Source organism: Electrophorus electricus, chromosome 9 (genome assembly GCF_013358815.1).
Source record: "Electrophorus electricus isolate fEleEle1 chromosome 9, fEleEle1.pri, whole genome shotgun sequence".
NCBI classification, from domain to species: Eukaryota; Metazoa; Chordata; class Actinopteri; order Gymnotiformes; family Gymnotidae; genus Electrophorus; species Electrophorus electricus.
Window position 1 is genome coordinate 18,050,127 of NC_049543.1, and position 11,153 is coordinate 18,061,279.

Here is an 11,153-nt window from a genome sequence, read left to right on the forward strand (position 1 = left end):
GGGCATTTGAAGAGATATAATAATTCAACATAAAGTAAGCATATAATTTCGAACTACGAAATTTGCGAATAGCATACTTTTAGGTTTAAGAGCTGATATATATATACATAATCCGTTGTACGGTTTACCACGGTGACAAATTACTTTTGTTTTACAGACGTTCACCCCTTTCTTTCGCTAATGGTATGCGCCCGTTGTTAGCGTAGCTAGTGGAACAAAACGCGTTCGCATTCCTAGGTTCTGGTTACAGCTGTGAGGCAGATACAAGGAGGCTTGAGAGGTTCTTGGCAAAAGCCGCTAACATAGTTTGAGGTATAGGGTTCGGCTCTTCTGAAAACATTTATCATTAAAACTTTTCGAGATTAAGGAGTTTCGATTTCAATCAGAGTGAGCTTTCAATCACAGAATAAGTTTACCCATTTTGCTGGTTAGGATTTTAGAAATATGATACTCACATTTATCAAACAACATGAAGACAAATTAAGAAACAAAAAAAGTAAATAAATAAATGGAAGACAAACACGTACAGAACAAATGCAGAGCACAAAGTCGAAAACTGCCTGTTGGGGGTTTAACCCATCATCGACTAATAAAAATATTTTTATTAAGATACGGAAATTGACTCGGAATACAGCTACATGAACTCAATATTATCATATTAATATATTTTTTTAGTTACTTTTTTACTTCAGAAAGGTAAAGGTTTAAGTCTCTTATTATCGTTATTAATTGATATTTACATTTCATCTCACTTTACATGGTGACCCATCAAACTTTTAATTAATATTTTTAAGCTACGGTGGACCACCTAGCGTTTCCTAGAATCTAACCTCTGACAGCATCTGACATTTCATTAATCATTATTGAAAGTCTCATCTCAAATCACCATATGGAGGCCTCTACCCAGACCCCCCCCCCCCCTCCCCCAATTTTGGATGTTCTTATCTTTTTCTGTCAGGACTGATAAAGAAAACACAACTGGGGAAAAACTCTCTGAAGTGCTACTCTGGAACAATTACCCAAATGGAAACATTAACACCAATACACTATTAAATGTTTAAGTAAGAAAGTAAGCAGAATGTAAAACACATTATTGCTCTGTTAACTTCATTGTTCAATGTGTGCTTACTTTTTAAGTTAAAATGACAAATCATTTTTAACTGTAACGGACACCATGTGAAACTAGTGCCAGATCTAGTTTGTGTTTACATTCATGTTTATATTGCTGCTCAATTCTCTTATCTGTACATACTGTATATATGTACCTCAGCACCCCAGTAATTGGCCTCATCTGTACTTCTCCCACACAGCACATACTTTACTTGCTGTTGTTTGTATACTTGTCTTTTTATGTTTATATAGTTTATGTATAGTATATATATATCATATATATAGTTATGTATATATGGATAACATGTAGTGTATATATAGTTTATATACAATCTACTAGTAGATTATATATAAATTTTATATATAAGATTAATCTTTTCTATATATTTTACTGTACTTCTATGTTGATACCTACACAAAGAGAAATTCTAAGCACTTGGCGAATAAAAGATTCTGATTCCGATTCTGACCTGCTGATTGAGGAATCTTGCTGCAACCTTCAATAACTTGCAGGATTCTGTATACCCCAAGCCATCTTTAGACTTCAGAATTAAAAAACAAAACAAAACAAAACAAACCACTAGTTTAATGTTGATAAGAGGATTGTTAACAGGCAAAAGTATAGGATCCAGGGTTATTGATTCCAAAAGGTCATACACAAATAGTTGCAGTGGTATTAAAGAAAAGTAAATAAAGAGCAAGGTCCAGTTGTCCAAAAGTTATCTCGAGAACCTTCACCATGGGACTACATGTTTTGTGAGAACAAATACACTAACAGCACTACCATTACAAAAGCACTATATACTTTGAATATTGGTGTACCAGTGTATCATAAAAAAACACTGTTTATGGAACATGGATAGTTTTCATTGACATTGCCTTACACTGTTAAAAACATAAGAACAATAGAAATAATACAATAGAAATAGAAACATCAGCATAAGAACATGAGATTGCAACTATATAAATAACAAAAACAGCAAGGTGGAATATAATATCCTGTATACTGGAGCCTATTGTTGTTTGAATGAATAATTTCCTCAGGATGCTCTTGGTGGACAATGAGACAGCATCATGACATTCAGACAGAAGTAGTTGCAGGCAGGGATAAACAGGGTGTGTGAGGGTTTGTTCAGTAAGCTTGGTCTTCCTTCTGAATGCCAGAAAGCAACGCTTCAGAAATGGTGTTTAGCTTGCATTCTTAAATTATTCTGGAGAGTATTGTTTTGTTTTATTTGTGGCATTAGAGGAAAATAAAGATTCTTGTGAACAACTGTTAAGAATTTCTGACATTAAAACTAAAAATGGCTTCCATTGCTAATGTAGTTGCTAGTGGGTTTTCATATAGGCACGTGCACATACAGGAAGAATGCTAAAAGGCAGTTGGTGGTCTCATTGTGTAAGGTTCTGAAGGGCTGGGCCTGTTCTACCACCTGCCACCACCAGGCTGAAGAACCCCAGAAGGGAGGAGACCTGATGTTTTCTTCCTTCCAAAACAAAGCTCCTTTGTCTTTGTAATTTTTGGCTTTTGAGAGGTTTCCTCACATCAGGCTGTGGGTTTTCATGGTACCTCAGGGAAAGCTTATTCCTGAATTTGGCCACTTTTAAAACAGTCAAAAATGTATTTTTTGTTTGATTACACTGAAAAATTAAAAAGATTGGGGAAAAAGACATGGCATGTTTAAAGTCAGTTGTCAGATTTAAAGCCATTCAAAATGTAGCCTATTCTGCCAGAAATATTTGATATGGGTGGACCAGTAGGGTCTGCCCTTGCACCTTGCTTTCTTTTTAAAACAAATTGGAAGTTGAGCTCACTGCAGACAAATATGTCTTGATGCATCTGAACAGCAGACATGTCTGAAGTTGTTAGAAAGCTTGGTATTTTCGTTTACTCCAGCACTAAAATGATAGTTATTTCTTAATATGCCTGAGGAACAAAAACATAATCCAACAGCCGATGAAATATACGTACCAGCATGTACTCCATATGAGCAGAAGACTCTCTGAGAATGTCATGTTTAAGCTTATGAAGCCCAGAAACGTTCTGAATGTCATTTGTGAGACGAGATGGAGATTAATTGTTAGCACCCAGTAAAACAGAATGATTGTCATGTGGGTCCCACCTCTCAAAGCTGGCATGAAATTATCTCTTGTCAACCACTTCTTCTGCCATTTTGTTTTTCTAGTTGAGCTTGCCTACTCTCACCTGTTAAGTGCCTTACCAGCTTCCTGGTCTAGATGACCCATGGCTTGTAACTAAAGTTTGATGGAATGACAAAGTTCATGAAGAAGATAATATAGGAGAAAACTGTACAGGTGGAAATATCCAGGTCTATTTTTCAGTGCTGGTAAAAACACATCCCCGTCTTTAGCCCCGAACCAACTTCTGAGCATGCTAGTGGCCTTGTTATTCCATAGCATGGTTCTGGTCTACACTTCATCAGTTTTATGTTTCTGCATGTACCATGGGCACCAGAGTATAACATTATGGTTAGAATGTGGCTATGGGTAAACTGCCAAAATACAAGTACCGTGTTCTGTTCATCTGGTAGGAGATATAACATACTGCTGATGTAACACACTGAGTAGGAAGCAGTGTGGCAATATCACACCTGTGAAAATCTCAGAAGAGGAACACAGGCTGCTCGCGAGTCACACTCACAGTGCAATTGTAGTCTTCTGTAAGGTCCAGGAACACAAAACTAAAACCATGGTATCTTGTCTGGATTTCATTTATGCCCCAATACCAGATAAGGGTAAGGGTCATGTTGATTGATAACATCACAGAAGTAGCTTGTTGCCCTGGTGTGACAAGCCTGCAATATGTAATTGATCTCTATAAAAAATCACAAACATTTCTGCTGAACAGTGTCACAGGAATGGAAATAATCTTACCAATCTCAGACATTCTGGATGAATGTTCGGTCTGTGTTTTGCTGAGATATGACATGCATGCATGTGTGTGTGTGTGTGTATAATACAATCATACAATTTGTTTGAATGCTTGAAATGCTGAATCAGTTGGTCTGTTGGGTTCTGTGCCCAATGTGTTCATACTCTGCCTAAAAATTAAAAATTAAAATAATTATCTCGGGGTATGTGATATTCCATTGAGCTCTTAAAATTTTCGCAAATTCTAGATTAATTTTGACAGTAATCAGACTGATAAACTGCTCATGCTATGTCTACTGAGCAGAAGTTTAAATGGGGTACAGGCCACATGTGGAGTGGGAGGTACTGAATTAACGGCAAACCATGTATGCATTTTTTAAAGTGCATAATAAATAAATCCAATATGCATACATTTTTTAATGATTTGTTAATATTTCTAATGATGTGCTCATTATGTCTATGCATAAACGCAAATGCCTACCTTCAGGCACATAATAATGTTGTAGACTTATAGTCTATAGGATATGCCAGTTACATTATTTTAAAGACAATAAAATAAGATTTTTAAACCATACTTTAAATATCTTCCTCTGCAGACAAATGCAAATTCCTTTTTTAAATACCTTTTTCTGCAAACATATTTCTTTGCAGACACATGTAAATACATTATTGTAAGAAGGTATATAGCACTTCCGCTATATAGTTATACAGTAATGTTTACTCTATTGTATTTCATTTTGAGTTGTTCCTAATGTGACACAATAGTGTGTCCAGCACGGGTCGTCTATGTTATCTGGTGGGGGAATATGTTGCCATGCTTTGTGGATTTCCATAACCATCCTTGTTTTGTATACGTCAATCTGATTAAAAGTAAGTTCATCAGTGATTGTGGTACAGTAACAGACCTTATAGAGATTGTATTTCATGTTACCTATGGTGAATACTTCTCTGGAGACAATCTACCTTGTTCATACCAACCACCCTCAGAGAGTCATGTTGAAGGTGGTCAATGTTAACCCGCATAGTGGTGATCGGTCACTGGAGGCTTATGCTGTGCTGGATGATGGTTCAGAATGAACCCAGATCCTTTCACCTGCTGTTCAGTGTCTGGGTCTGGAGAAAGACCTGGAAACCCTTGCATTAAGAACAGTCTGACATGATGTTATAGAGCTTCAAGGCAAACCAGTCTACTTCAACATAGCCTCCACACACAATCCAGCCAAGAAGTCCAGAATCCATCATGTATTCACTACAAATGAACCCAGCCAATCAGAGCATAGCTATACAGTTATGGCACTGACTGCAAAGTATCAACATCTACAGGGCCTACCTCTTTCATCTGTAGATAGAGTACACCCTTTAATACTTATAGGCTCTGATTTCCCCCATTTGTTCCTTACTACTAAGCCTATAAGAGCTGGTCCACCAGGAGGCCCTTTATCAATCTATACACCCCTCGGGTGTAAACTTGACTCACCTGCCTATAGGAGATCAACAGTGCTTTTTTACCACAGTCACTCCTCCTGCCTCCGATGTCATGTGGAAAGAGGTCATACGTTCAAAGTTAGACCAGAAAGCTCTAGCACTTTTGGAGCACCAAAACACACAAGTATAGACAGATGGAGCTAAAAGGTACGCGACACCTCTACTGTGACTCAAAGACTCACCACTCACCTCCTGACTGATCCTGCATTGGGATCCTTGTTATTAGGTGCCCTTCTTAGGTTTTGGGAACATATTGTTGCTATAAGTGGGGACATCAGAGCAATGTTTCACCAAATCTGCCTCCTTCCTCAAGACAAGCCATTACTGCACTTCATCTGAAGTGAGAAGAAGGAGGAGGATCCCACTGTGTTCAAATGTCATCCCTGTTGTGCTACTTATGCACTTCAGTATCATGTAAGACAGCATAGGGAAGGCAATGAGGACATTGTGCAGTCAATAGAATGAGCATTTTTGTAGACAACTGCCTCCAAAGTCTCACCTCTATAGAGTCAGCCATGAACCACAATGACCGACTTTGTGAACTGCTAGCCTTAGGAAGCTTTCAGATAAGACAATGGCCCAGCAATATTCCAGCTCTAGTAGAACACCTCCCTACTGAGACTAGAGCTACCAGTACAGAATTGTGGGTCTCCCAACAGTGCCAAGTTCCTCAGGAATTTACACTAGGTTTGCATTGGAATTGCCTTACAGACTACTTAGGTTATAGGCATCGTCCTATAGCGTACTCAGAGAGCCAACACTCGTATAAAGTACTGCCAATGCAATATGATTCCTTAGGATACCTCATACCACACAAAACAAGGGCTAAAAGCCTTGTGCAAGTTCTCTAAAACGCAGAGATAAGATGGGATGAGCACATCCCTACTGAGAGACTTTTGTAGAGATGGCAAACATGGGAAGCAGAACTTAAGTGTCTACCTTCAGTGGAGATACCCTGATACTACATTCCTCCTTGTGCGGATGATGGGGGATCCAGAACAGAGGCACACATCTTCTGCGATGCTTCAGAATGAGCCTATGGTTCTGATTCTTACCTCTGCATACAACGTAAGCAAGAATTCATTCACATGTCTTTTGTTATGGCAAGATCTAGGGTGGTCCCCCACAAATAGATTTCTATGCCATGTCAAGGACTGTATGCAGCTTTCACTGGAGCACAACTGGAGATGTGTGAAAACAGCTGATAACACAGCAGATGATCTAACTATGGGAAAGTCTCTGTATGAGTTGATCCACACCGCTGGCAGCAAGGCCCACAATTTCTATACCAACATTCAGATTCATAGCCAGCCTTACCTCTATTAGCGGCCCGAGAGGAAGATAATAAAGAGAAGAAAACTGTCTGCTGTGGCAATACAATGTTCAGCAGTCCTCAGATGCCTGACCTCACACAGATCCAGACATGGACAGCCCTTCTAAGCATCACTTACTGCTTCCTTCACAAGGTGGCCAGTGCTCCAGGTGATTCCGGCATGACTGCTGCTGATGCTTTAGCCACTGAGCTTTATCTGCTCAAATGGGCACAGATCGAGAGCTTTCCAGAGGAGTTAGATGCTCTATCTATGAACAAGTCAGTAGCTCGACAAAGTGGTTTAGCTGCCCTCGCTCCTGTGTATGATGAAGCTCTTGGTCTTTTACATGTAGAAGGAAGACACAGGATTTAGATCCAGACGCTATTCTTCCAATAGTATTGGACTCTAAACACTGTCACACAGCTGCTTATTCAGAAATACGATGAGGAGTTACACCATCCTGGTCCAGAAAATGTCAACTGGAGTGGACTGCTTTGGCCCTTATAATGTAAAGATTGGATGGCATATTGAAAACACCGGCAGTCATATTCAGATGTATGAAAAGTTGTGTACATCTCGATCTCCTGGAGAGTATTGATATGGATGCATTCCTGGTGGCCATGAGGAGGTTTGTCACCAGAAGGGGTAAGAGGTGGAGCTGTGGAAGTCAAAGAAGCTTTGACCTCACTAAAGGATATGCTCAAACAGCACTACTCAGATCAGCAGATCACATTCAGATTTAATCCACCTAATGCACTGCATTTTGGCGGTACATGAGATAACCTGTTAAAGCAGCTCTCCAAGTGGTACTGGAGAATCGGACTATAACTGAGCCCATATTATGCACAGTGATGATAGAGTTTGGCGGCACTATTAATTCAAAGCTGCTAGGGTAAATCTTCTCAGATGTTACTGATCCAGATCTAGCCACACAAAATCTGTTATTAACGGGCCACCGGGATGCGTCAGTTTCTCAAGCTGTCTATGCTTCAGGTGATCTCTTTGGCAGGTGATGCTGGTGACACAGCCAGGTCCTAGCAGATAATTTCTGGTCTAACTTCCTCCAATATCATCTGCCAGATCTTCAGAAGTGACAAAAGTGGCATATGGACAAAGATAGCTTATCCATTGGTCAAGTAATGATGGTAGTTGATCCTCAGCTGCTGCGAGCTATGTGGCCTATTGGTCGGGTGATTAACACCTATCCTGGAAGGGATGTACTCATCTGCACAGCAGAGGTACGGGTCAAGGGTTGGACATTCCTCTGACCAGTCGCACGATTGGTCAGACTACCAGCTTGGACAGATGATGAGGACAATCCAGAGAATTGACTTTAATTCATTATTCAAGAAACAAATTTAGTTGCTAAATTTTGGGGCAGCCATATAAGAAAGTATATAGCTGTTGTATTATTGCTATGTTTACTGTGTTATATTATGTATTGAGTTGTTCCTAATCTGATGCCATAGTTTTCACCAGGTAGTACATTGCACATGTCCAGCTTGAGTCATCTATATTATCTGGTAGAGGAATATGTTGCCATGCTTTGTGGATTTCCATAACCATCCTTGTTTTGTATACGACAATTTGATTAAAAGTAAGTTAATCAGTGACTGTGTTACAGTAATGGACCTTATAGAGATTGTATTTCATGTGGGAGATGCCGCGAGTTGATGGTCCATTGATGATCAATTAAGTGCTAAATAGATCAATAAACCTACAGCTGTCTAACTATCTCTCAGAACCCTGTTCTCTGAAAGGAGCCTCCAGATACCAGGGCCCACCAAGCCGGCACACACTAGGGTATTAACTCTTTTTCAATTATCTTGTATAACACATTTTTATTAGTATGATGCAGCTACTTCTTTCTTAATGAGAAAGCTCCTCAATTGACACATGTGACTGGCTATTAGCTATATGGTCTACTATAATCTATCTCAGTATTCAGATTATATAAAGAATATTCAGTCAATTTGAGTAATCTTAAGGATTTTGAGACAAAAACAGTGTGCTGAGAAACCATAATTTTGGTATGGATTACAAGATTGTGGGGTTTTTTTGGGGGGTGGGGGGGGGGTGGGATGCATTAGGAGAATATAAACACTTGTGTGTAAACACCTGCGCTGCTCCAAGAGGAGTTGCGGCTTTCTTTTTTACTGTGCACTGGTAGCTGACTGGTAGCATCTCACCTGTGAATGGCTGCTGAACAGTTACCATGGAAATAACAGCTCGACAGTGGCTGATGGCGGTGCATCAACGACAATGACATCAGCTCTGTTTACATTCATGCAATCAGCACTCGTGTTCTCGCTCTCAGACACACACCCAACAACTCACTTTACATATTAGTCCTGCAGGCATGAATTATGATGACATCATGCACAATTTGGATGAGTCAGAAAAAACTGATTCGTTAGTACATCCTCTTTGAAATTACCACCCTGAGGTTCAAAAACTCTGCCTCACCTCGGCTCTCATTCTTACAGATTTATATGATCAAACTTTAACTCCCCCTTTAACACAGTAATCCCCCACTGACTGGTAGCCACGGGGTGGAGTGCATACGTCGTCTCCTAGAATGCCAGGTAAATATTTTAAATTGAGAGAAATCATACATAGGAGTGGAATACTGGTATCAAAATGGATCAAAAATGTGGAAAAATAAACACAACACAGTCTAACCTTAAAATATTTTATGCAAGAAAGTAATCTATGTGAGAGAAAAAAAGAGAGTGAGAGAGAGAGAGAGATGAATACAAGGATGTATATAGGAAGAAGAGAAAAACAGCCGAGGTCTGGAAGGAGATCCGGTTTCTTCTCAGGAGAGCTTTAATCCCTCCTCTCCCATTCTCCCTTCCTTCAGCTGGGCTCATTCTTTTAACTCCACCTTTTTTGTGCCCCTGCCTTGCCCCTTTCTCTCTCTCTGTCCATGGACTGTAAACCGCCATTGGGACAGGATGCAGAGTAAATCCCACAGTCCGTCCTCCTTCCAAACTGCCTTGCATCTATTGATAATCAACCTTTGTCTCTTGCTCTCTCGTCATTTTACTTTCTCTCATTTGCATTCTACCATATGGCAACGGCAATGCACAATACAGTTCATTTTAAAGAGGGGCCCAAATCCCAGTTGCAAATAACTACTGTCCATTTTTTAAAAGAAGCCTACTGAACAAACATGCTCAGAAAGGAAAGGAGCCAGGTATTTCAACACACACATATACAGACACAGAGTCAAATTCTTAGTGGGAGCTAGGCCCAGTAAATCACCCCTGGAGTGTACACTGCTTGCTTACTTTCTCGCTTTCTTGCGTTCTCCCCCCCCCCCCCCCCCCCCTCTCTCTCTCACACAGCTGTTTTACTCTTCTAAACTGTTATAGTCTTCTACACTGGCTCATGACCTCTCTTTGGCTTTCTGCTTCACTTTCATCCCTTCACTCTTTTATTCTCTCTCCTTTAGTCTCCAGCTTGGCTCTGTTTACATCATTCTTTTTTAACACTCCTTCCAGGAGATTCTCTCACAAATACAAATGCATGTGTATTAAGTTTTGATCTTTCATCACTCAATTGCGCATTCACTGCTGAAAATGTAAAATACATTGGTTTTTCAAGTATGCTACATTATGTTTATATTTACTTCCTGCTTAGTATCAGTTTGGATTTTTAGCATGGGTGTAAGAAGAATGTGAGAGAGTGTATGTGAGAGTGAGACAGTGGTGCATATCTCCAGTATCCATGCTGCAAATCATCCCTCATCCTCCCCTTATAAGGAAGACAAACAAGCAATCTTTATCTCTCACAATGACTTGTGTCCACCTTTCACTCCCTCTCTCTCTTCATGGTCCCATTCTCTCACTGGTTAACCTCCCCCCTCTATCTACCTTCTTAATCACTCAGGCTCAAAATCATCCTCTGGACCTTTCTGCACTGTCAGCACACACACGCACACACACACACACACACACACACACACACACACACACACACACAAACAAAGCACAATTAATGAATGCTTAGACTTTGACATGGTGCCACTGTACCATCTGTACCCCCCTCCAGTAATAACAACAAATCTCATATATTCTTTGGCCTGGCAGTCTGATTCTCCAAATCATTTTCATGCTTTGGGTGAACTGGCATAGGTGAACTAGCAAACCCTCTCCAGCTGTTGGTGAAGGGTGTTTTCATATAAGCCCTAAAACTATGCTTTGTATTTTTACATTGTACTTACAGACAAGTGCTCTTGGTTTAATCCACTATTTATATATGCAACAAACTCACCTGTACTGCAAGTAATATCACATTACCTGCAAAAAAATCCATCAAACAGATCATGAGCCAAATCAACTTTCTCTG